Genomic DNA, 22,834 nt, shown 5'->3' on the forward strand with positions numbered 1-22,834 from the left:
ATGCCAGCTTGCTCACATCATTTAAAGACCAATATTTTTTTTTGGTAAGTATTTAAAGACCAATATGGCTGTAGCTGAACAACTTTAGCAATCTCATACTTCAAACCTCCTAAATATCTTACAATTGTTTGCTCTTCCGGTTCCGCAAGCTCTCCTTTTAACATCAAATTATCAAATTCTGCAGTGTATTCCTCCACACTAAGATCTTTTTGCTTGAAATCATGTATTTTGAGAAAGATCTCTTGTCTATAATTATCAGGTAAATATTTTCTCTTTAGCTCCCTTTTAATTTTCTCCCATGTAACGATCTTACTCTTCCCCTCACGTTCTCTTTGTTTCTTCAGATTTTCCCATTGACCTTCTTTTGTTCTGGTGGTTCATGAAAATCGAAGATTCTTTCTACTGTATTAAGCCAATCGATAAAGTCATCAACATTTATTTTCCCTTCAAATTCTGGAATATCAAATCTGGGATTATATTTATTCTGCCACTCGTCTTGGACTTCATTTCTTCTCCGACATCTTCTTGACTCCCTTGGAAGATGAGGTGTTTCATCATCAGAAGTAAACTCTCGAGCGTCATTTTCATGCTGGTTGTGTCTACTTTGAAGTTCGTCGATTATTTCATTTTTTTCTTGTAGGCTACGTAGCAATTTTTGTAGCTGCATCCTCAACGACTCAGCGTCATCTCCATGGTCGCTACCTTCACCAACTACACCTTTTCCATTCCGCCTTGCCATGATCTCTAGCCTTTAGCTCTGATACCAAACTGATACCGGGGAGGGAATAATGCAGAATGGATGTCGATAGAAAACCGATATAACAGTTGTTCAGATAGAAAATGTCACAAAAGGCAAGGAACGCACTTTTGAAGAAACTTCGATAAAACGATATATAGCTCACCACCAAGTTTAAAAATCAAAAGAGATACAGAAGATCACCACCCTAATGATAATAAACAAGGATACAGAACTGAAAGCGAAAGACTCACCACTCAAGGACGCATCCAAGAGATACAGAGTTCAAAAGAGCACTCCAAGAGAGCTTCTGCCAATATCCTCAGTTTTCTAAAAGTCCTTTCTAAGTCCTAAACACCAAAATAAATACTAGTGCATGAAACAACCCTTCATGCATAGGGAATTTCGAAATTAAGTGTTTACAACTTCTAACCAACTATTTTAATGTACTCATTGGTAATGAAGAAATGTTCACAGCTGCCAACCAACTCCTTTAATGCATTCCTTTGTCTTGAAGAAAAGCACCTTAAAACAGCTTTAACTTTGTGCAGAGAATATGCTGATGAGCTGTCATTTTTTAGTGTGCTGAGATAAAGATTATGAGGCATCATTATTGACTGAAAAAGATACTAGATCATAATCAAGGCTCATATAATCAGATTGTAGTAAATTAGACACTCCCGTGTCAAAAGTCAGGCGCCGACTTTGGAGAGAGTAGTACTAGGATGGGTGACCCCCTGGGAAGTCCTCGTGTTTCACTCCTTTTTGCGTCCCGAGATACGTAACATCTCCTGTAGACCTCCGAGACGATTGTTTTGGGGCTCGGAATTTGTCGTGACCGCTACGTAGTCAGTATCGTGGGGCTCGGAGAGAGCTTTCCGGATTGGGGTCACAATAGCGATTCCAAGATCTTTCTAGAAAGTGCCGATGGTTTCGAAGCGCGCTTGTCGTGACCGACACGCAGTCGTTGGGCTAGGGCTCGGAGAGAGCGTGCAATAGGGATATCGTGAACGTTCGAGAAAGCGTCGACGGTTTTGTGACGGGCAAGAGGCTCCATACGTTGATGCGCCGGCCGCGACGTGCACATAGGCGAGGGACGAAGCACGCGAAACGGGTGTGATAATGCCAGCACTAAAGCACCGGATCCCAACAGAACTCCGAAGTTAAGCGCCGACTTTAGAGAGAGTAGTACTAGGATGGGTGACCCCCTGGGAAGTCCTCGTGTTTCACTCCTTTTTGCGTCCCGAGATACGAAACATCTCCTGTAGACCTCCGAGACGATTGTTTTGGGGCTCGGAATTTGCCGTGACCGCTACGCGGTCAGTATCGTGGGGCTCGGAGAGAGCTTTCCGGATTGGGGTCACAATAACGATTCTGAGATCGTTCTAGAAAGTGCCGATGGTTTCGAAGCGCGCTTGTCGTGATCGATACGCAGTCGTTGGGCTAGGGCTAAGAGAGAGTTTGCAATAGGGATTTCGTGAACGTTCAAGAAAGCGCCGACGGTTTTGTGACGGGCAAGAGGCTCCGGACGTTGATGCGCCGGCCGTGACGTGCACATAGGCGAGGGACGAAGCACGCGAAACGGGTGTGATAATGCCAGCACTAAAGCACCGGATGCCAACAGAACTCCGAAGTTAAGCGCCGACTTTGGAGAGAGTAGTACTAGGATGGGTGACCGCCTGGGAAGTCCTCGTGTTTCACTCCTTTTTGCGTCCCGAGATACGAAACATCACACGTAGACCTCCGAGACGATTGTTTTGGGGCTCGGAATTTACCGTGATCGCTACGCAGTCAGTATCGTGGGGCTCGGAGAGAGCTTTCCGGATTAGGGTCACAATAGCGATTCCGAGATCGGTCTAGAAAGTGCCGATGGTTTCGACGCGCGCTTGCCGTGACCGATATGCAGTCGTTGGGCTAGGGCTCGGAGAGAGCTTGCAATAGGGATTTCGTGAACGTTCGAGAAAGCGCCGACGGTTTTGTGACGGGCGTACGTTGATGCGCCAGCCGCGACGTGCACATAGGCGAGGGACGAAGCACGCGAAACGGGTGTGATAATGCCAGCACTAAAGCACCGGATGCCAACAGAACTCCGAAGTTAAGCTCCGACTTTGGGGAGAGTAGTACTAGGATGGGTGACCCCCTGGGAATTCCTCGTGTTTCACTCCTTTTTGCGTCCCGAGATACGAAACATCTCCCGTAGACCTCCGAGACGATTGTTTTGGGGCTCGGAATTTACCGTGACCGCTACGTAGTTATTATCGTGGGGCTCGGAGAGAGCTTTCCGGATTTGGGTCACAATAGCGATTCCGAGATCGTTCTAGAAAGTGCCGATGGTTTCGATGCTCGCTTGCCGTGACCGATACGCAGTCGTTGGGCTAGGGCTCGGAGAGGGCTTGCAATAGGGATGTCGTAAACGTTCGAGAAAGCGCCGATGGTTTTGTGACTGGCAAGAGGCTCCGGACGTTAATGCGCCGGCCGCGACGTGCACATAGGCGAGGGACGAAGCACGCGAAACGGGTGTGATAATGCCAACACTAAAGCACCGTATGCCAACAGAACTCCGAAGTTAAGCGCCGACTTTGGAGAGAGTAGTACTAGGATGGGTGACCCCCTGGGAAGTCCTCGTGTTTCACTCCTTTTTGCGTCCCGAGATACGAAACATCTCCTGTAGACCTCCGAGATGATTGTTTTGGGGCTCGGAATTTGTCGTAACCGCTACGTCGTCAGTATCGTGGGGCTCGGAGAGAGCTTTCCGGATTGGGGTCACAATAGCGATTCCGAGATCGTTCTAGAAAGTGTCGATGGTTTCGACGCGCGCTTGCCGTGACCGATACGCAATCGTTGTTGGGCTAGGGCTCGGAGAGAGCTTGCAATAGGGATTTCGTGAACATTCAAGAAAGCGCCGACGGTTTTGTGACGGGCAAGAGGCTCCGTACGTTGATGCGCCGACCGCGACGTGCACATAGGCGAGGGACGAAGCACGCGAAACGGGTGTGATAAATGCCAGCATTAAAGCACCGGATCCCAACAGAACTCCGAAGTTCAGCGCCGACTTTGGAGAGAGTAGTACTAGGATGGGTGACCCCCAGGGAAGTCCTCGTGTTTCACTCCTTTTTGCGTCCCGAGTTACGAAACATCTCCCGTAGACCTCCGAGACGATTGTTTTGGGGCTCGGAATTTGCCGTGACCGCTACGCTGTCAGTATCGTGGGGCTCGGAGAGAGCTTTCCGGATAGGGGTCACAATAGCGATTCCGAGATCGTTCTAGAATGTACCGATGGTTTCGACGCACGCTTGCCGTGACCGATACGCAGTCGTTGAGCTAGGGCTCGGAGAGAGCTTGAAATAGGGATTTCGTGAACGTTCGAGAAAGCGCCGACGGTTTTGTGACGGGCAAGAGGCTCCGTACTTTGATGCGCCGGCCGCGATGAGCACATAGGCGAGGGACGAAGCACGCGAAACGGGTGTGATAATGCCAGCACTAAAGCACCGGATGCCAACAGAACTCCGGTGTTAAGCGCCGACTTTGGAGAGAGTAGTACTAGGATGGGTGACCCCCTGGGAAGTCCTCGTGTTTCACTCCTTTTTGCGTCCCGAGATACGAAACATCTCCCGTAGGCCACCAAGACGATTGTTTTGGGGCTCGGAATTTGCCGTGAGCGCTACGCAGTCAGTATCGTGGGGCTCGGAGAGAGCTTTCCGGATTGGGGTCGCAATAGCGATTCCGAGATCGTTCTAGAAAGTGTCGATGGTTTCGACGCGCGCTTATTGTGACCGATACGCAGTCGTTGGGCTAGGGCTCGGAGAGAGCTTGCAATAGGGATTTCGTGAACGTTCGAGAAAGCGCCGACGGTTTCGTGACGGGCAAGAGGCTCCGGACGTTGATGCGCCGGCCACGACGTACAAATCGGCGAGTGGCGAAGCACGCGAAACGGGTGCGATAATTGCAGCACTAAACAACTGGATCCCATCAGAACTTCAAAGTTAAGCGTGCTTTGGAGAGATTAGTACTGGATGGGTGACCCCTTTGGAAGTCCTCGTGTTTCACTCCTTTTTGCGTCCCGACATACGAAACATCTCCCGTAGACCTCCGAGACGATTGTTTTGGGGCTCGGAATTTGCCGTGACCACTACGCCGTCAGTATCGTTGGGCTCGGAGAGAGCTTTCCGAATTGGGGTCACAATAGCGATTCCGAGATCGTTTAGAGAGTGTCGATGGTTTCGACGCGCGCTTGCCGTTACCGATACGAAGTCGTTGGGCTAGGGTTCGGAGAGAGCTAGCAATAGGGATTTCGTGTACGTTCGATAAAGCGCCGACGGTTTTGTGACGGGCAAGAGGCTCCGTACGTTGATGCGCCGGCCGTGACGTGCACATAGGCGAGGGACGAATCACGCGAAACGGGTGTGATAAATGCCAGCACTAAAGCACCGGATCCCAACAGAACTCCGAAGTTAAGCGCCGACTTTAGAGAGAGTAATACTAGGATGGGTGACCCCCTGGGAAGTGCTCGTGTTTCACTCATTTTTGCGTCCCGAGATACGAAACATCTCCCGTAGACCTCCGAGACGATTGTTTTGGGGCTCGGAATTTGCCGTGATAGCTACGCTGTCAGTATCGTGGGGCTCGGAGAGAGCTTTCCGGATAGGGGTCACAATAGCGATTCCGAGATCGTTCTAGAATGTACCGATGGTTTCGACGCACGCTTGCCGTGACCGATACGCAGTGGTTGAGTTAGGGCTCGGAGAGAGCTTGAAATAGGGATTTCGTGAACATTCAAGAAAGCGCCGACGGTTTTGTGACGGGCAAGAGGCTCCGTATGTTGATGCGCCGGCCGCGACGTGCACATAGGCGAGGGACGAAGCACGCGAAACGGGTGTGATAAATGCCAGCACTAAAGCACCGGATCCCAACAGAACTCCGAAGTTAAGCGCCGACTTTGGAGAGAGTAGTACTAGGATGGGTGACCCCCTGGGAAGTCCTCGTGTTTCACTCCTTTTTGCGTCCCGAGTTACGAAACATCTCCCGTAGACCTCCGAGACGATTGTTTTGGGGCTCGGAATTTGCCGTGACCGCTACTTTGTCAGTATCGTGGGGCTCGGAGAGAGCTTTCCGGATTGGGGTCACAATAGCGATTCCGAGATCGTTCTAGAAAGTGCCGATGGTTTCGACGCGCGCTTGCCGTGACCGATACACAGTCGTTGGGCTAGGGCTCGGAGATAGCTTGCAATAGGGATTTCGTGAACGTTCCAGAAAGCGCCGACGGTTTTGTGACGGGCAAGGGGCTCCGTACGTTGATGCGCCGGCCGCGACGTGCACATAGGCGTGGGACGAAGCATGCGAAACGGATGTGATAATGACAGCACTAAAGCACCGGATCCCAACAAAACTCCGAAGTTAAGCGCCGACTTTAGAGAGAGTAGTACTAGGATGGGTGACCCCCTGGGAAGTCCCCGTGTTTCACTCCTTTTTGCGTCCCGAGGTACGAAACATCTCCTGTATACCTCAGAGACGATTGTTTTGGGGCTCGGAATTTGCCGTGACCGGTACGTAGTCAGTATCGTGGGACTCGGAGAGAGCTTTCCGGATTGGGGTCATAATAGCGACTCCGAGATCGTTCAAGAAAGTGCCGATGGTTTCGACGCGCGCTTGCCGTGACCGATACGCAGTCGTTGGGCAAGGGCTCGGAGAGAGATTGCAATAGGGATTTCGTGAACGTTCGAGAAAGCGCCGACGGTTTCGTGACGGGCAAGAGGCTCCGGACGTTGATGCGCCGTCCACGACGTACAAATTGGCGAGTGGCGAAGCACGCGAAACGGGTGCGATAATGCCAGCACTAAACAACTGGATCCCATCAGAACTTCGAAGTTAAGCGTGCTTTGGAGAGATTAGTACTGGATGGGTGACCCCTTTGGAAGTCCTCATGTTTCACTCCTTTTTGCGTCCCGACATACGAAACATCTCCAGTAGACCTCCGAGACGATTGTTTTGGGGCTCGGAATTTGCCGTGACCACTATGCCGTCAGTATCGTTGGGCTCGGAGAGAGCTTTCCGAATTGGGGTCACAATAGCGATTCCGAGATCGTTTAGAAAGTGTCGATGGTTTCAACGCGCGCTTGCCGTTACCGATACGAAGTCGTTGGGCTAGGGTTCGGAGAGAGCTAGCAATAGGGATTTCGTGTACGTTCGATAAAGCGCCGACGGTTTTGTGACGGGCGAGAGGCTCCGTACGTTGATGCGCCGGCCGTGACGTGCACATAGGCGAGGGACGAAGCACGCGAAACGGGTGTGATAAATGCCAGCACTAAAGCACCGGATCCCAACAGAACTCCGAAGTTAAGCGCCGACTTTAGAGAGAGTAATACTAGGATGGGTGACCCCCTGGGAAGTCCTCGTGTTTCACTCATTTTTGCGTCCCGAGATACGAAACATCTCCCGTAGACCTCCGAGACGATTGTTTTGGGGCTCGGAATTTGCCGTGACAACTACGCTGTCAGTATCGTGGGGCTCGGAGAGAGCTTTCTGGATAGTGGTCACAATAGCGATTCCGAGATCGTTCTAGAATGTACCGATGGTTTCGACGCACGCTTGCCGTGACCGATACGCAGTGGTTGAGTTAGGGCTCGGAGAGAGCTTGAAATAGGGATTTCGTGAACATTCAAGAAAGCGCCGACGGTTTTGTGACGGGCAAGAGGCTCCGTACGTTGATGCGCCGGCCGCGACGTGCACATAGGCGAGGGACGAAGCACGCGAAACGGGTGTGATAAATGCCAGCACCAAAGCACCGGATCCCAATAGAACTCTGAAGTTAAGCGCCGACTTTGGAGAGAGTAGTACTAGGATGGGTGACCCCCTGGGAAGTCCTCGTGTTTCACTCCTTTTTGCGTCCCGAGTTACGAAACATCTCCCGTAGACCTCCGAGACGATTGTTTTGGGGCTCGGAATTTGCCGTGACCGCTACTTTGTCAGTATCGTGGGGCTCGGAGAGAGCTTTCCAGATTGGGGCCGCAATAGCGATTCCGAGATAGTTCTAGAAAGTGTCGATGGTTTCGACGCGCGCTTGCCGTGACCGATACGCAGTCGTTGGGCTAGGGTTCGGAGAGAGCTAGCAATAGGGATTTCGTGTACGTTCGATAAAGCGCCGACGGTATTGTGACGGGCAAGAGGCTCCGTACGTTGATGCGCCGGTCGCGACGTGCACATAGGCGAGGGACGAAGCACGTGAAACGGGTGTGATAATGCCAACACTAAAGCACCGGATCCCAACAGAACTCCGAAGTTAAGCGCCGACTTTGGAGAGAGTAGTACTAGGATGGGTGACCCCCTGGGAAGTCCTGGTGTTTCACTCCTTTTTGCGTCCCGAGATACGAAACATCTCCCGTAGACCTCCGAGACGATTGTTTTGGGGCTCGGAATTTGCCGTGACCGCTACGCTGTCCGTATCGTGGGGCTCGGAGAGAGCTTTACAGATTGGGGTCACAATAGCGATTCCGAGATCGTTTTAGAAAGTGCCGATTGTTTCGACGCGCGTTTGCCGTGACCGATACGCAGTCGTTGGGCTAGGGCTCGGAGAGAGCTTGCAATAGGGATTTCGTGAACGTTCGAGAAAGCGTCGATGGTTTTGTGACGGGCAAGAGGCTCCGGACGTTGATGCGCCGGCCGCGACGTGCACATAGGCGAGGGACGAAGCACGCGAACCGGGTGTGATAATGCCAGCACTAAAGCACCGGATCCCAACAGAACTCCGAAGTTAACCGCCGACTTTGGAGAGAGTAGTACTAGGATGGGTGACCCCCTGGGAAGTCCACGTGTTTCACTCCTTTTTGCGTCCCGAGATACGAAACATCTCCCGTAGACCTCGGAGACGATTGTTTTGGGGCTCGGAATTTGCCGTGACCGGTACGTAGTCAGTATCGTGGGACTCGGAGAGAGCTTTCCGGATTGGGGTCGCAATAGCGATTCCGAGATCGTTCTTGAAAGTGCCGATTGTTTCGACGCGCGTTTGCCGTGACCGATACGCAGTCGTTGGGCTGGGGCTCGGAGAGAGCTTGCAATAGGGATTTCGTGAACGTTCGAAAAAGCGCCGACGGTTTTGTGACGGGCAAAAGGCTCCGGACGTTGATGCGCCGGCCGCGACGTGCACATAGGCGAGGGACGAAGCATGCGAAACGGGTGTGATAATGCCAGCACTAAAGCACCGGATCCCAACAGAACTCCGAAGTTAAGCGCCGACTTTAGAGAGAGTAGTACTAGGATGGGTGACCCCCTGGGAAGTCCCCGTGTTTCACTCCTTTTTGCGTCCCGAGGTACGAAACATCTCCCGTATACCTCCGAGACGATTGTTTTGGGGCTCGAAATTTGCCGTGACCGGTACGTAGTCAGTATCGTGGGACTCGGAGAGAGCTTTCCGGATTGGGGTCACAATAGCGATTTCGAGATCGTTCTAGAAAGTGCCGATGGTTTCGACGCGCGCTTGCCGTGACCGATACGCAGTCGTTGGGCAAGGGCTCGGAGAGAGATTGCAATAGGGATTTCGTGAACGTTCGAGAAAGCGCCGACGGTTTCGTGACGGGCAAGAGGCTCCGGACGTTGATGCGCCGGCCACGACGTACAAATCGGCGAGTGGCGAAGCACGCGAAACGGGTGCGATAATGCCAGCACTAAATAACTGGATCCCATCAGAACTTCGAAGTTAAGCGTGCTTTGGAGAGATTAGTACTAGGATGGGTGACCCCTTTGGAAGTCCTCGTGTTTCACTCCTTTTTGCGTCATGACATACGAAACATCTCCCGTAGACCTCCGAGACGATTGTTTTGGGGCTCGGAATTTGCCGTGACCACTACGCCGTCAGTATCGTTGGGCTCGGAGAGAGCTTTCCGAATTGGGGTCACAATAGCGATTCCGAGATCGTTTAGAAAGTGTCGATGGTTTCGACGCGCGTTTGCCGTTACCGATACGAAGTCGTTGGGCTAGGGTTCGGAGAGAGCTTGCAATAGAGATTTCGTGTACGTTCGATAAAGCGCCGACGGTTTTGTGACGGGCAAGAGGCTCCGTACGTTGATGCGCCGGCCGTGACGTGCACATAGGCGAGGGACGAAGCACGCGAAACGGGTGTGATAAATGCCAGCACTAAACCACCGGATCCCAACAGAACTCCGAAGTTAAGCGCCGACTTTAGAGAGAGTAATACTAGGATGGGTGACCCCCTGGGAAGTCCTCGTGTTTCACTCATTTTTGCATCCCGAGATACGAAACATCTCCCGTAGACCTCCGAGACGATTGTTTTGGGGCTCGGAATTTGCCATGACAGCTACGCTGTCAGTATCGTGGGGCTCGGAGAGAGCTTTCCGGATAGGGGTCACAATAGCGATTCCGAGATCGTTCTAGAATGTACCGATGGTTTCGACGCACGCTTGCCGTGACCGATACGCAGTGGTTGAGTTAGGGCTCGGAGAGAGCTTGAAATAGGGATTTCGTGAACATTCAAGAAAGCGCCGACGGTTTTGTGACGGGCAAGAGGCTCCGTACGTTGATGCGCCGGCCGCGACGTGCACATAGGCGAGGGACGAAGCACGCGAAACGGGTGTGATAAATGCCAGCACTAAAGCACCGGATCCCAACAGAACTCCGAAGTTAAGCGCCGACTTTGGAGAGCGTAGTACTAGGATGGGTGAACCCCTGGGAAGTCCTCATGTTTCAATCCTTTTTGCATCCCGAAATACGAAACATCTCGCGTAGACCTCAGAGACGATTGTTTTGGGGCTTGGAATTTGTCGTGACCGCTACGCTGTCAGTATCGTGGGGCTCAAAGATAGCTTTCCGGATTGGGGTCACAATAGTGATTCCGAGATCGTTCTAGAAAGTGCCGATGGTTTCAACGCGCGCTTGCCGTGTCCGATACGCAATCGTTGGGCTAGGGCTCGGAGAGAGCTTGCAATAGGGATTTCTTGAACGTTCGAGAAAGCGCCGACGGATTTGTGACGGGCAAGAGGCTCCGTACGTTGATGCGACGGCCGCGATCTGCATATAGGCGAGGGCTGAAGCATGTGAAATGGGTGTGATAATGCCAGCACTAAAGCACCGGATCGCAACAGAACTCCGAAGTTAAGCGCCGACTTTGGAGAGAGTAGTACTACGATGGGTGACCCCCTGGGAAGTCCTCGTGTGTCACTCCTTTTTGCGTCCCGAGATACTAAACATCTCTAGTAGACCTCCGAGACGATTGTTTTGGGGCTCGGAATTTGCCGTGACCGCTACGCCGTAAGTATCGTGGGGCTCGGAGAGAACTTTCCGGATTGGGGTCACAATAGCGATTCCGAGATAATTCTAGAAAGTGTCGATAGTTTTGACGCGCGCTTGCCGTGACCGATAAGCAGTCGTTGGGCTAGGGCTCGGAGAGAGCTAGCAATAGGGATTTCGTGAACGTTCGAGAAAGCGCCGACGGTTTTGTGACGGGCAAGAGGCTCCGGACGTTGATGCGCCGGCCACGACGAGCACATAGGCGAGGGACGAAGCACGCGAAACAGGTGTGATAATGCTAGCACTATAGCACCGGATCCCAACAGAACTCCGAAGTTAAGCGCCGACTTTGGAGAGAGTAGTACTACGATGGGTGACCCCCTGGGAAGTCCTCGTGTGTCACTCATTTTTGCGTCCCGAGATACGAAACATCTCGTAGACCTCCGAGACGATTATTTTGGGGCTCGGAATTTGCCGTGACCGCTACGCCGTCAGTATCGTGTGGCTCGGAGATAGCTTTCCGGATTGGGGTCACAATAGTGATTCCGAGATCGTTCTAGAAAGTGCCGATGGTTTCAACGCGCGCTTGCCGTGTCCGATACGCAATCGTTGGGCTAGGGCTCGGAGAGAGCTTGCAATAGGGATTTCTTGAACGTTCGAGAAAGCGCCGACGGATTTGTGACGGGCAAGAGGCTCCGTACGTTGATGCGACGGCCGCGATCTGCACATAGGCGAGGGCTGAAGTGCGTGAAACGGGTGTGATAATGCCAGCACTAAAGCACCGGATCGCAACAGAACTCCGAAGTTAAGCGCCGACTTTGGAGAGAGTAGTACTACGATGGGTGACCCCCTGGGAAGTCCTCGTGTGTCACTCCTTTTTGCGTCCCGAGATACTAAACATCTCTAGTAGACCTCCGAGACGATTGTTTTGGGGCTCGGAATTTGCCGTGACCGCTACGCCGTCAGTATCGTGGGGCTCGGAGAGAACTTTCCGGATTGGGGTCACAATAGCGATTCCGAGATCGTTCTAGAAAGTGCCGATGGTTTCGACGCGCGCTTGCCTTGACCGATACGCAGTCGTTGTGCTAGGGCTCGGAGAGAGCTTGCAATAGGGATTTCTTGAACGTTCGAGAAAGCGCCGACGGTTTTGTGACGGGCAACAGGCTCCGTACGTTGATGCGCCGGCCGCGACGTGCACAAAGGCGAGGGACGAAGCACGCGAAACGGGTGTGATAATGCCAGCACTAAAGCACCGGATCACAACAGAACTCCGAAGTTAAGCGCCGACTTTGGAGAGAGTAGTACTAGGATGGGTGACCCCCTGGGAAGTCCTCGTGTTTCACTCTTTTTTACCTCCCGACATACGAAACATCTCCCGTAGACCTCAGAGACGATTGTTTTAGGGCTCGAAATTTGTTGTGACCGCTACGCTGTCAGTATCGTGGGGCTCGAAGAGAGCTTTCCGGATTGGGGTCACAATAGCGATTCCGAGATCATTCTAGAAAGTGCCGATGGTTTCGACGCGCGCTTGCCGTGACCGATACGCAGTCGTTGGGCTAGGGCTCGGAGAGAGCTAGCAATAGGGATTTCGTGAACGTTCGAGAAAGCGCCGACGGTTTTGTGACGGGCAAGAGGCTCCGGACGTTGATGCGCCGGCCACGACGAGCACATAGGCGAGGGACGAAGCACGCGAAACGGGTGTGATAATGCTAGCACTATAGCACCGGATCCCAACAGAACTCCGAAGTTAAGCGCCGACTTTGGAGAGAGTAGTACTACGATGGGTGACCCCCTGGGAAGTCCTCGTGTTTCACTCCTTTTTGCATCCCGACATACGAAACATCTCCCGTAGACCTCAGAGACGATTGTTTTGGGGCTCGGAATTTGTCGTGACCGCGACGCTGTCAGTATCGTGGGGCTCGAAGAGAGCTTTCCTGATTAGGATCACAATAGCGATTCCGAGATCATTCTAGAAAGTGCCGATAGTTTCGACGCGCGCTTGTCGTGACCGATACGCAGTCGTTGGGCTAGGGCTCGGAGAGAGCTTGTAATAGGGATTTCGTGAACGTTCGAGAAAGCGCCGACGGTTTTGTGACGGGCAAAAGTCTCCATACGTTGATGCGCCGGCCACGACGTGCACATAGGCGAGGGACGAAGCACGCGAAACTGGTGTGATAATGCCAGCACTAAAGCACCGGATCCCAACATAACTCCGAAGTTAAGCGCCGACTTTGGAGATATTAGTATTAGGATGGGTGACCCCCTGGGAAGTTCACGTGTTTCACTCCTTTTTGCGTCCCGAGATACGAAACATCTCCCGTAGACCTCCGAGACGATTGTTTTGGGGCTCGGAATTTGCCGTGACCGCTACTTTGTCAGTATCGTGGGGCTCGGAGAGAGCTTTCCGGATTGGGGTCACAATAGCGATTCCGAGATCGTTCTAGAAAGTGCCGATGGTTTCGACGCGCGCTTGCCGTGACCGATACGCAGTCGTTGGGCTAGGGCTCGGAGAGAACTTGCAATAGGGATTTCGTGAACGTTCGAGGAAGCGCCGACGGTTTTGTGACGGGAAAGAGGCTCCGTACGTTGATGCGCCGGCCGCGAAGTGCACATAGGCGAGGGACGAAGCACGCGAAATGGGTGTGATAATGCCAGCACTAAAGCACCGGATCCCAACAGAACTCCGAAGTTAAGCGTCGACTTTGGAGAGAGTAGTTCTAGGATGGGTGACCCCCTGGGAAGTCCTCGTGTTTCACTCGTTTTTGTGTCCCGAGATACGAAACATCTCCCGTAGACCTCCGAGACGATTGTTTTGGGGCTCGGAATTTGCCGTGACCGCTACGCTGACAGTATCGTGGGGCTCGGAGAGAGCTTTCCGGATTTGGGTCACAATAGCGATTCCGAGATCGTTTTAGAAAGTGCCGATGGTTTCGACCCGCGTTTGCCGTGACCGATACGCAGTCGTTGTGCTAGGGCTCGGAGAGAGCTTGCAATAGGGATTTCTTGAACGTTCGAGAAAGTGCCGACGGTTTTGTGACGGGCAAGAGGCTCCGAACATTGATGCGCCGGCCGCGACGTGCACAAAGGCGAGGGACGAAGCACGCGAAACGGGTGTGATAATGCCAGCACTAAAGCACCGGATCGCAACAGAACTCCGAAGTTAAGCGCCGACTTTGGAGAGAGTAGTACTAGGATGGGTGACCCCTTGGGAAGTCCTCGTGTTTCACTCTTTTTTACCTCCCGACGTACGAAACATCTCCCGTAGACCTCAGAGACGATTGTTTTAGGGCTCGAAATTTGTTGTGACCGCTACGCTGTCAGTATCGTGGGGCTCGAAGAGAGCTTTCCCGATTGGGGTCACAATAGCGATTCCGAGATCATTCTAGAAAGTGCCGATAGTTTCGACGCGCGCTTGCCGTGACCGATACGCAGTCGTTGGGCTAGGGCTCGGAGAGAGCTTGCAATAGGGATTTCGTGAACGTTCGAGAAAGCGCCGACGGTTTTGTGACGGGCAAGAGGCTCCGTACGTTGATGCGACGTCCGCGACGAGTACATAGGCGAGGGACGAAGCACGCGAAACGAGTGTGATAATGCCAGCACTAAAGCACCGGATCCCAACAAAAGTCCGAAGTTAAGCGCCGACTTTGGAGAGAGTAGTACTAGGATGGGTGACCCCCTGGGAAGTCCTCATTTTTCACTCCTTTTTACGTCCCGACATACGAAACATCTCCCGTAGACCTCCGAGACGATTGTTTTGGGGCTCGAAATTTGACGTGACCGCTACGCCGTCAGTATCGTGGGGCTCGGAGAGAGCTTTCCGGATTGGGGTCACAATAGCGATTCCGAGATCGTTCTAGAAAGTGCCGATGGTTTCGACGCGCGCTTGCCGTGACCGATACGCAGTCGTTGGGCTAGGGCTCGGAGAGAACTTGCAATAGGGATTTCGTGAACGTTCGAGAAAGCACCGACGGTTTTGTGACGGGAAAGAGGCTCCGTACGTTGATGCGCCGGCCGCGACGTGCACATAGGCGAGGGACGAAGCACGCGAAATGGGTGTGATAATGCCAGCACTAAAGCACCGGATCCCAACAGAACTCCGAAGTTAGGCGTCGACTTTGGAGAGAGTAGTTCTAGGATGGGTGACCCCCTGGGAAGTCCTCGTGTTTCACTCCTTTTTGTGTCCCGAGATACGAAACATCTCCCGTAGACCTCCGAGATGATTGTTTTGGGGCTCGGAATTTGCCGTGACCGCTACGCTGTCAGTATCGTGGGGCTCGGAGAGAGCTTTCCGGATTTGGGTCACAATAGCGATTCCGAGATCGTTCTAGAAAGTGCCGATGGTTTCGACGCGCGCTTGCCGTGACCGATACGCAGTCGTTGGGCTAGGGCTCGGAGAGAGCTTGCAATGGGGATTTCGTGAACGTTAGAGAAAGTGCCGACGGTTTTGTGACCTGCAAGAGGCTCCATACGTTGATGTGCCGGCCGCGACGTGCACATATGTGAGGGACGAAGCACGCGAAACGGGTGTGATAATGCCAGCACTAAAGCACCGGATCGCAACAGAACCCCGATGTTAAGCGCCGACTTTGGAGAGAGTAGTACTAGGATGGGTGACCCCTTGGGAAGTCCTCGTGTTTCACTCCTTTTTGCATCCCGACATACGAAACATCTCCCGTAGACCTCAGAGACGATTGTTTTGGGGCTCGGAATTTGTCGTGACCGCTACGCTGTCAGTATCGTGGGGCTCGAAGAGAGTTTTCCGGATTGGGGTCACAATAGCGATTCCGAGATCATTCTAGAAAGTGTCGATGGTTTCGACGCGCGCTTGCCGGGACCGATATGCAGTCGTTGGGCTAGGGCTCGGAGAGAGCTTGCAATAGGGATTTCGTGAACGTTCGAGAAAGCGCCGACGGTTTTGTGACGGGCAAGAGGCTCCGGACGTTGATGTGCCGGCCACGACGTGCACATAGGCGAGGGACGAAGCATGCGAAACTGGTGTGATAATGCTAGCACTAAAGCACCGGATCGCAACAGAACTTCGAAGTTAAGCGCCGACTTTGGAGAGAGTAGTACTACGATGGGTGACCCCCTGGGAAGTCCTCATGTGTCACTCTTTTTTGCGTCCCGAGATACGAAATATTTCCCGTACACCTCCGAGACGATTGTTTTGGGGCTCGGAATTTGCCGTGACCGCTACGCCGTCAGTATCGTGGGCCTCGTTGATAGCTTTCCGGATTGGGGTCACAATAGCGATTCAGATATCGTTCTAGAAAGTGCCGATGGTTTCGACGCGTGCTTGCCGTGACCGATACGCAGTCGTTGGGCTAGGGCTCGGAGAGAGCTTGCAATAGGGATTTCTTGAACGTTCGAGAAAGCGCCGACGGTTTTGTGACAGGCAAGAGGCTCCGTACGTTGATGCGACTTCCGCGACGAGCACATAGGCGAGGGACGAAGCAAGTGAAACGGGTGTGATAATGCCAACACTAAAGCACCGGAACGGAACAGAACTCCGAAGTTAAGCGCCGACTTTGGAGAGAGTAGTACTACGATGGGTGACCCCCTGGGAAGTCCTCGTGTGTCACTCCTTTTTGCGTCCCGAGATACGAAACATCTCTCGTAGACCTCCAAGACGATTGTTTTGGGGCTCGGAATTTGTCGTGACCGGTACGCCGTCAGTATCGTGGGGCTCGGAGAGAACTTTCCGGATTGGGGTCACAATAGCGATTCCGAGATCGTTCTAGAAAGTGCCGATGGTTTCGATGCGCGCTTGCCATGACCGATACGTAGTCGTTGGGCTAGGGCTCGGAGAGAGCTTGCAATAGGGATTTCTTGAACGTTCGAGAAAGCGCCGACGGTTTTGTGACGGGCAAGAGGCTCCGTACGTTGATGCGCCGGCCGCGACGTGCAAAAAGGCGAGGGATGAAGCACGCGAAACGGGTGTGATAATGCCAGCACTAAAGCACCGGATCGCAACAGAACTCCAAAGTTAAGCGCCGACTTTGGAGAGAGTAGTACTAGGATGGGTGACCCCTTGGGAAGTCCTCGTGTTTCACTCCTTTTTGCATCCCGACATATGAAACATCTCCCGTAGACCTCAGAGACGATTGTTTTGGGGCTCGGAATTTGTCGTGACCGCTACGCTGTCAGTATCGTGGGGCTCGAAGAGAGCTTTCCGGATTGGGGTCACAATAGCGATTCCGAGATCATTCTAGAAAGTGCCGATAGTTTCGACGCGCGCTTGCCGTGACCGATACGCAGTCGTTGGGCTAGGGCTCGGAGAGAGCTTGCAATAGGGATTTCGTGAACGTTCGAGAAAGCGTCGACGGTTTTGTGACGGGCAAGAGGCTCCGTACGTTGATGCGCCGGCTGCGACGTGCACATAGGCGAGGGACGAAGCACGCGAAACGGGTGTGATAATGCCAGCACTAAAGCACCGGATCCCAACAGAACTCCGAAGTTAAGCGCCGACTTTGGAGAGAGTAGTACTAGGATGGGGGACCCCCTGGGAAGTCCTCGTGTTTCACTCCTTTTTTCGTCTCGACATACGAAACATCTCCCGTAGACCTCCGAGACGAATGTTTTGGGGATCCGAATTTGCCGTGACCGCTACGCCGTTAGTATCGTGGGGCTCGGAGAGTGCTTTCCGGATTGGGGTCACAATAGCGATTCCGAGATCGTTCTAGAAAGTGCCGATGGTTTCGACGCGCGCTTGCCGTGACCGATACGCAGTCGTTGGGCTAGGGCTCGGAGAGAGCTTGCAATAGGGATTTCGTGAACGTTCCAGAAAGCGCCGACGGTTTTGTGACGGGCAAGGGGCTCCGTACATTGATGCGCCGGCCGCGACGTGCACATAGGCGTGGGACGAAGCACGCGAAACGGGTATGATAATGACAGCACTAAAGCACCGGATCCCAACAAAACTCCGAAGTTAAGCACCGACTTTGGAGAGAGTAGTACTAGGATGGGTGACCCCCTGGGAAGTCCTCGTGTTTCACTCCTTTTTGCGTCCCGAGGTACGAAACATCTCCCGTAGACATCCGAGACGATTGTTTTGGGGCTCGGAATTTGCCGTGAGCGCTACGCAGTCAGTATTGTGGGGCTCGGAGAGAGCTTTCCGGATTGGGGTCACAATAACGATTCCGAGATCGTTCTAGAAAGTGCCGATGGTTTCGACGCGCGCTTGCCGTGACCGATACGCAGTCGTTGGGCTAGGGCTCGGAGAGAGCTTGCAATAGGTATTTCGTGAACGTTCGAGAAAGCGCCGACGGTTTTGTGATGGGCAAGAGGCTCTGTACGTTGATGCGCCGGCCGCGACGTGCAACATAGGCGAGGGACGAAGTACGTGAAACGGGTGTGATAATGCCAGCACTAAAGCACCGGATCGCAACAGAACTCCGAAGTTAAGCGCCGACTTTGGAGAGAGTAGTACTAGGATGGGTGACACCCTGGGAAGTCCTCGTGTTTCAATCCTTTTTGCATCCCGAAATACGAAACATCTCGCGTAGACCTCAGAGACGATTGTTTTGGGGCTCGGAATTTGTCGTGACAGCTACGCTGTCAGTATCGTGGGGCTCAAAGAGATCTTTTCGGATTGGGGTCACAATAGCGATTCCGAGATCATTCTAGAAAGTGGCGATGGTTTCGACGCGCGCTAGCCATGACCGATATGCAGTCGTTGGGCTAGGGCTCGGAGAGAGCTTGCAATAGGGATTTCGTGAACGTTCGAGAAAGCGCCGACGGTTTTGTGACGGGCAAGAGGCTCCGGACGTTGATGTGCCGGCCACGACGTGCACATAGGCGAGGGACGAAGCACGCGAAACGGGTGTGATAATGACAGCACTAAAGCACCGGATCCCAACAAAACTCCGAAGTTAATGTTAGGACTCTAGCTTGGAGAGTCCTAATTGAGAGGGACATTAATGTAAAACTGTTAGGACTCTAGCTAGGAGAGTCCTAATTGAGAGGGACATTCTGTTAGGACTCTAGCTAGGAGAGTCCTAATTGAGAGGGGCATTCATGTAGGAGGTTTTTTCTTATTGAAGAATTAGGAGTTGGTTAGAAGTAAGAGTCTTAAGTAGGAGTCCTATTAGGAGTTAGGGTTTAGAAGCCCTATAAATAGCCATGTATTCCTCATCTTTTTTCAAGTAATAGATGAATCTTTTCTGCAGCCTTTGAGCAGCAACTTGGAGGGAGGAACCCCTATAGAGTTCCAAGGAGGCCGATCCCCTAAAGAGATCAACCCCAAGTTTAGAATCTGTTAGGGTTCTAACACCTGGTATCAGAGCAGCGTTCTTGGCGTCTCGCTGCCCTTTCACAGCCATCCATCAACCCTCCACAACCATCCAAAGCAATTCCCACAATTGCTTAAAAGATCGTCACCGAATTCCGCCATCATCTCCACCACCACGGATCATCCTTTGATCCTCCCGTGAATTGCAACAGGTTCTGGTTTCCTACCTTACTGCTGCTGCAATTTAGTTATCCTTATTCGAAAATCCAAAAAAAAAAAAAAAAATCGTTCCTATATTGCTGCATAAACTTTTCATCACAAAGTTTTCATCTCTACGACGAAAGATACATTGCAGAATTTCAGCCGCATAGCACCATCTGTTTGATCTTGCTGCTGTGCTTTTTCTATCCAAATTTCTACGAAATTTTTATGACATCTTTGACACTTCTTAACAGTGGATTTCCCTTTGGTTTCATCAAAAAATTCTCAATATAAACTACTGATCTTTTATGTCCAATCTGCTGCACTTGAATTGCAGAATTCAAGCCGCATAGCACCATCTGTTTGATCTTTCTACTGTGCTTTTTCTATCCAAATTTCTACGAAATTTTTATGACATCTTTGACACTTCAAAGAAGAACTGCTGATTCGCTTCAGACCAACCGATTACGAGAATATTGACAAACAACTAGCAAAGATCCGACAAACCTCCACCATTCAGGAGTACCAAACCAGGTTTGAAAGGTTATCTAATCAAAATCATGATTGGTCTCAAAAACAGCTATTGAGGACCTTCATTGAGGGCTTGAAGCCGGAGATCCGAGGAGAAGTTAAAGCGCGACAACCGTACACGCTTATGGCAGCCATCTCTTTCGCACGACATCAAGTGGAGCAATTGAACCATGAAGCTCGGAGGACTAGGGTCACTCCTCAACCAGTAATATTGAAGCCCTCAGCCCCCCCTACTGTCGACCAAGTCCCTGCACCAAAGAGGTTAACAGGAGAAGAGCTTCGGGAGCGATATGCGAAGGGGTTATGTTGGCATTGTGACGAGCCGTGGAACCGTGAGCATCGCTGTAGTAAAGGAGGACTTCTTATGATTGAACCGATAGAAGAAGAGGTCATTGAACATCCAAAAGAGAGCTTTGAACATGAAGAAGAAGATGCAGAAGAAGACCCAAAACCGACCGAAGTTACGGTACATACACTAGCTAGCTACTCAAACCCGCAAACGATGAAAATTGGAGGCCTTCTCAAACAACAACCAATCACTGTTCTCATCGACACGGGCAGTACTACTAACTTCCTAAATAGTAAGCTTGCTGTTCGGATATCATTACCTATCGAGAATCGCTGCAGGTTTGATGTTAAGGTCACCGACGGACGGATTTTGAATTGTGATCATAGGCGCTTGCAGGAGAAACTATTGCTGCAGGACCAAGAGATAATTGCAGATTTCATCCTTCTCCCTCTTAACAATCATGAGGCCATGCTCAGAATTAAATGGTTGACGACATTAGGTGATATTTCCTGGAATTTTATGAAACTAATTATGAAATTTTACAGTAAGGAGAAACAGGTGACATTGCACGGGAAACGTGGGGGCGACATAACAACGATTTGCACACAACAAATGGAGAATGTTTTGCATAAAGCATGCAGCGGCTTTTTGGTACAACTTGAGCAGCAAATTAAGGGAGAGCCAACAGAATTTGAAGATCCAAATCTACTTCCTTTGCTTGCTGAATTTTTAAATATATTTGACGAACCGCGCAACCTACCTCTTACCTGTCGGCATGATCATTGTATAATGATTCTTCCAGGCAAATCTTCAGCAAATGCTCAGCCATATCAGTATCCACATCTCCAGAAGGATGAAATAGAAAGGATTATAAAAGAGATGCTCGAAACAGGAGTTATTCGGCCAAGTTGCAACCTCTACTCTTCGCCGGTGCTACTTGTACGTAAGAAGGACGGAACAAGGCGAATATGTGTTGATTACCGAGCTCTCAATGGCATAATCATCAAGGACAAATACTTTATTCCAATAGTAGATGAATTGCTAGATGAAAGGGAGCACAAATCTTTACAAAGCTGGACCTTTGATCCGGGTATCATCAAATACGAGCATGCGAAGAAGACATATGGAAAACCACCTTTTGAACACACAACAACCACGAATTTTTGCTTTCTGCAACAAAAGGTGGAATATCTTGGGCATATCATATCAGAGGAAGGTGTTGCAGTGGACCCCTTCAAAATTGGAGCAATGCAAAACTGGCCGACCTCGAGAAACATAAAATTGCTACATGGCTTTCTGGGTTTAACAGGCTACTACCGCAAGTTCGTGAAAAACTATGGAAAGATCAGCGCACCACTTACTTCCTTACTAGAAAAAGATGTCTTCCAATGGTTGGACAGAGCCTCCGCTGCCTTTGACAAACTTAAGGCAGCCATGACGACGACGCCGGTGCTAACACTACCAGATTTCAACCGACCCTTCATTATTGAGGCCGACACATCTGGAGTCAGAATTGGAGTCATTCTCATGCAAGATGGTCGACCACTCGCATACACTAGCAAGGCATTATCTCCCTCCTATCAAAATAAGTTAACATATGATAAGGAGATGCTCGCCATTGTGCGCGCAGCAACGAGGTGGAGATTGTACTTGATCAGGCGATACTTTAAAATCAAGACCGACCATAAAAGCCGAAAATATCTCTTGGAGCAGAAGATATCTTCCCCCAAGCAGCAAAAATGGGTAACAAAACTTCTTGGATTTGATTATGAAATAACTTACAAAATGTGGAAAGAGAATGTTGTTGCAGATGCGCTTTCGCAGCTACCTGAGCAAGTTGAATTTTCGGTCGTTTTACTTCCAACCAGCGACTTTCTTAAGGATATTAAGATGGAATGGCAGGAAGATTCAGAGACTAGTAAGATTATAAAAAAATTGGAGGAAGCACCAAGCCCCATGGCTCATTACAATTGGGACTCAAAAGAATTACACTATAAGGGACGTATTGTGCTTACGATAAATTCTACTTGCATCTTCACGAGCAAATTTTGGACAAAGTTATTCCATATGCAGGGTACTAAATTGAAAAGGAGTATGGCATATCACCCAAAAATCGATGGCCAGACGGAAGTTTTAAATAGGTGCTTGAAAACAGCCCAAAGCCACCCACCAAATATGACTACCCAAAGAGAACTCCAGACCCTGCCAAGTGCTATTGTTGATCGACGGATCATGACTCGACGACGACGACCCACTAATGAAGTGCTAATACAGTGGGCGAACCTACCAATAGAAGATGCCACTTGGGAGAACTATGATAACTTGAAGATCAAATTCCCAGAATTCACGAATCATCAGCCTCGAGGACAAGGCTGATTTGAAGAGGGCGGGTCTGTTAGGACTCTAGCTTGGAGAGTCCTAATTGAGAGGGAAATTAATGTAAAACTGTTAGGACTCTAGCTAGGAGAGTCCTAATTGAGAGGGACATTCTGTTAGGACTCTAGCTAGGAGAGTCCTAATTGAGAGGGGCATTCATGTAGGAGGTTTTTTCTTATAGAAGAATTAGGAGTTGGTTAGAAGTAAGAGTCTTAAGTAGGAGTCCTATTAGGAG

At 51.1% G+C, this 22,834-nt stretch overlaps 20 pseudogenes; all 20 read left to right on the forward strand.

Annotated features, from left to right (window-relative positions):
- The first annotated feature begins 1,848 nt into the window (after positions 1-1,848).
- LOC135599223 (5S ribosomal RNA) lies at positions 1,849-1,969 on the forward strand (annotated as a pseudogene).
- Positions 1,970-2,319: 350 nt separating this feature from the next.
- Positions 2,320-2,440, forward strand: LOC135599384 (5S ribosomal RNA; annotated as a pseudogene).
- A 340-nt stretch (positions 2,441-2,780) lies between these two features.
- On the forward strand, positions 2,781-2,901 carry LOC135599448 (5S ribosomal RNA; annotated as a pseudogene).
- A 1,767-nt stretch (positions 2,902-4,668) lies between these two features.
- LOC135599354 (5S ribosomal RNA) lies at positions 4,669-4,786 on the forward strand (annotated as a pseudogene).
- An 821-nt stretch (positions 4,787-5,607) lies between these two features.
- Positions 5,608-5,729, forward strand: LOC135599303 (5S ribosomal RNA; annotated as a pseudogene).
- Positions 5,730-6,550: 821 nt separating this feature from the next.
- Positions 6,551-6,668, forward strand: LOC135604529 (5S ribosomal RNA; annotated as a pseudogene).
- Positions 6,669-7,961: 1,293 nt separating this feature from the next.
- LOC135599267 (5S ribosomal RNA) lies at positions 7,962-8,082 on the forward strand (annotated as a pseudogene).
- A 350-nt stretch (positions 8,083-8,432) lies between these two features.
- On the forward strand, positions 8,433-8,553 carry LOC135604590 (5S ribosomal RNA; annotated as a pseudogene).
- A 350-nt stretch (positions 8,554-8,903) lies between these two features.
- LOC135599291 (5S ribosomal RNA) lies at positions 8,904-9,024 on the forward strand (annotated as a pseudogene).
- Positions 9,025-9,374: 350 nt separating this feature from the next.
- Positions 9,375-9,493, forward strand: LOC135603847 (5S ribosomal RNA; annotated as a pseudogene).
- Positions 9,494-10,786: 1,293 nt separating this feature from the next.
- On the forward strand, positions 10,787-10,907 carry LOC135599455 (5S ribosomal RNA; annotated as a pseudogene).
- A 350-nt stretch (positions 10,908-11,257) lies between these two features.
- On the forward strand, positions 11,258-11,380 carry LOC135599414 (5S ribosomal RNA; annotated as a pseudogene).
- Positions 11,381-11,726: 346 nt separating this feature from the next.
- Positions 11,727-11,847, forward strand: LOC135599456 (5S ribosomal RNA; annotated as a pseudogene).
- Positions 11,848-12,197: 350 nt separating this feature from the next.
- On the forward strand, positions 12,198-12,318 carry LOC135604625 (5S ribosomal RNA; annotated as a pseudogene).
- Positions 12,319-12,668: 350 nt separating this feature from the next.
- Positions 12,669-12,789, forward strand: LOC135604487 (5S ribosomal RNA; annotated as a pseudogene).
- An 821-nt stretch (positions 12,790-13,610) lies between these two features.
- LOC135604649 (5S ribosomal RNA) lies at positions 13,611-13,731 on the forward strand (annotated as a pseudogene).
- Positions 13,732-14,081: 350 nt separating this feature from the next.
- Positions 14,082-14,202, forward strand: LOC135599266 (5S ribosomal RNA; annotated as a pseudogene).
- Positions 14,203-15,023: 821 nt separating this feature from the next.
- Positions 15,024-15,144, forward strand: LOC135599362 (5S ribosomal RNA; annotated as a pseudogene).
- A 1,763-nt stretch (positions 15,145-16,907) lies between these two features.
- On the forward strand, positions 16,908-17,028 carry LOC135599407 (5S ribosomal RNA; annotated as a pseudogene).
- Positions 17,029-17,378: 350 nt separating this feature from the next.
- On the forward strand, positions 17,379-17,499 carry LOC135604438 (5S ribosomal RNA; annotated as a pseudogene).
- Positions 17,500-22,834: the final 5,335 nt, after the last annotated feature.

This window comes from Musa acuminata, chromosome BXJ2-1, assembly GCF_036884655.1.
Source record: "Musa acuminata AAA Group cultivar baxijiao chromosome BXJ2-1, Cavendish_Baxijiao_AAA, whole genome shotgun sequence".
In the NCBI taxonomy this organism is placed as follows: domain Eukaryota; kingdom Viridiplantae; phylum Streptophyta; class Magnoliopsida; order Zingiberales; family Musaceae; genus Musa; species Musa acuminata.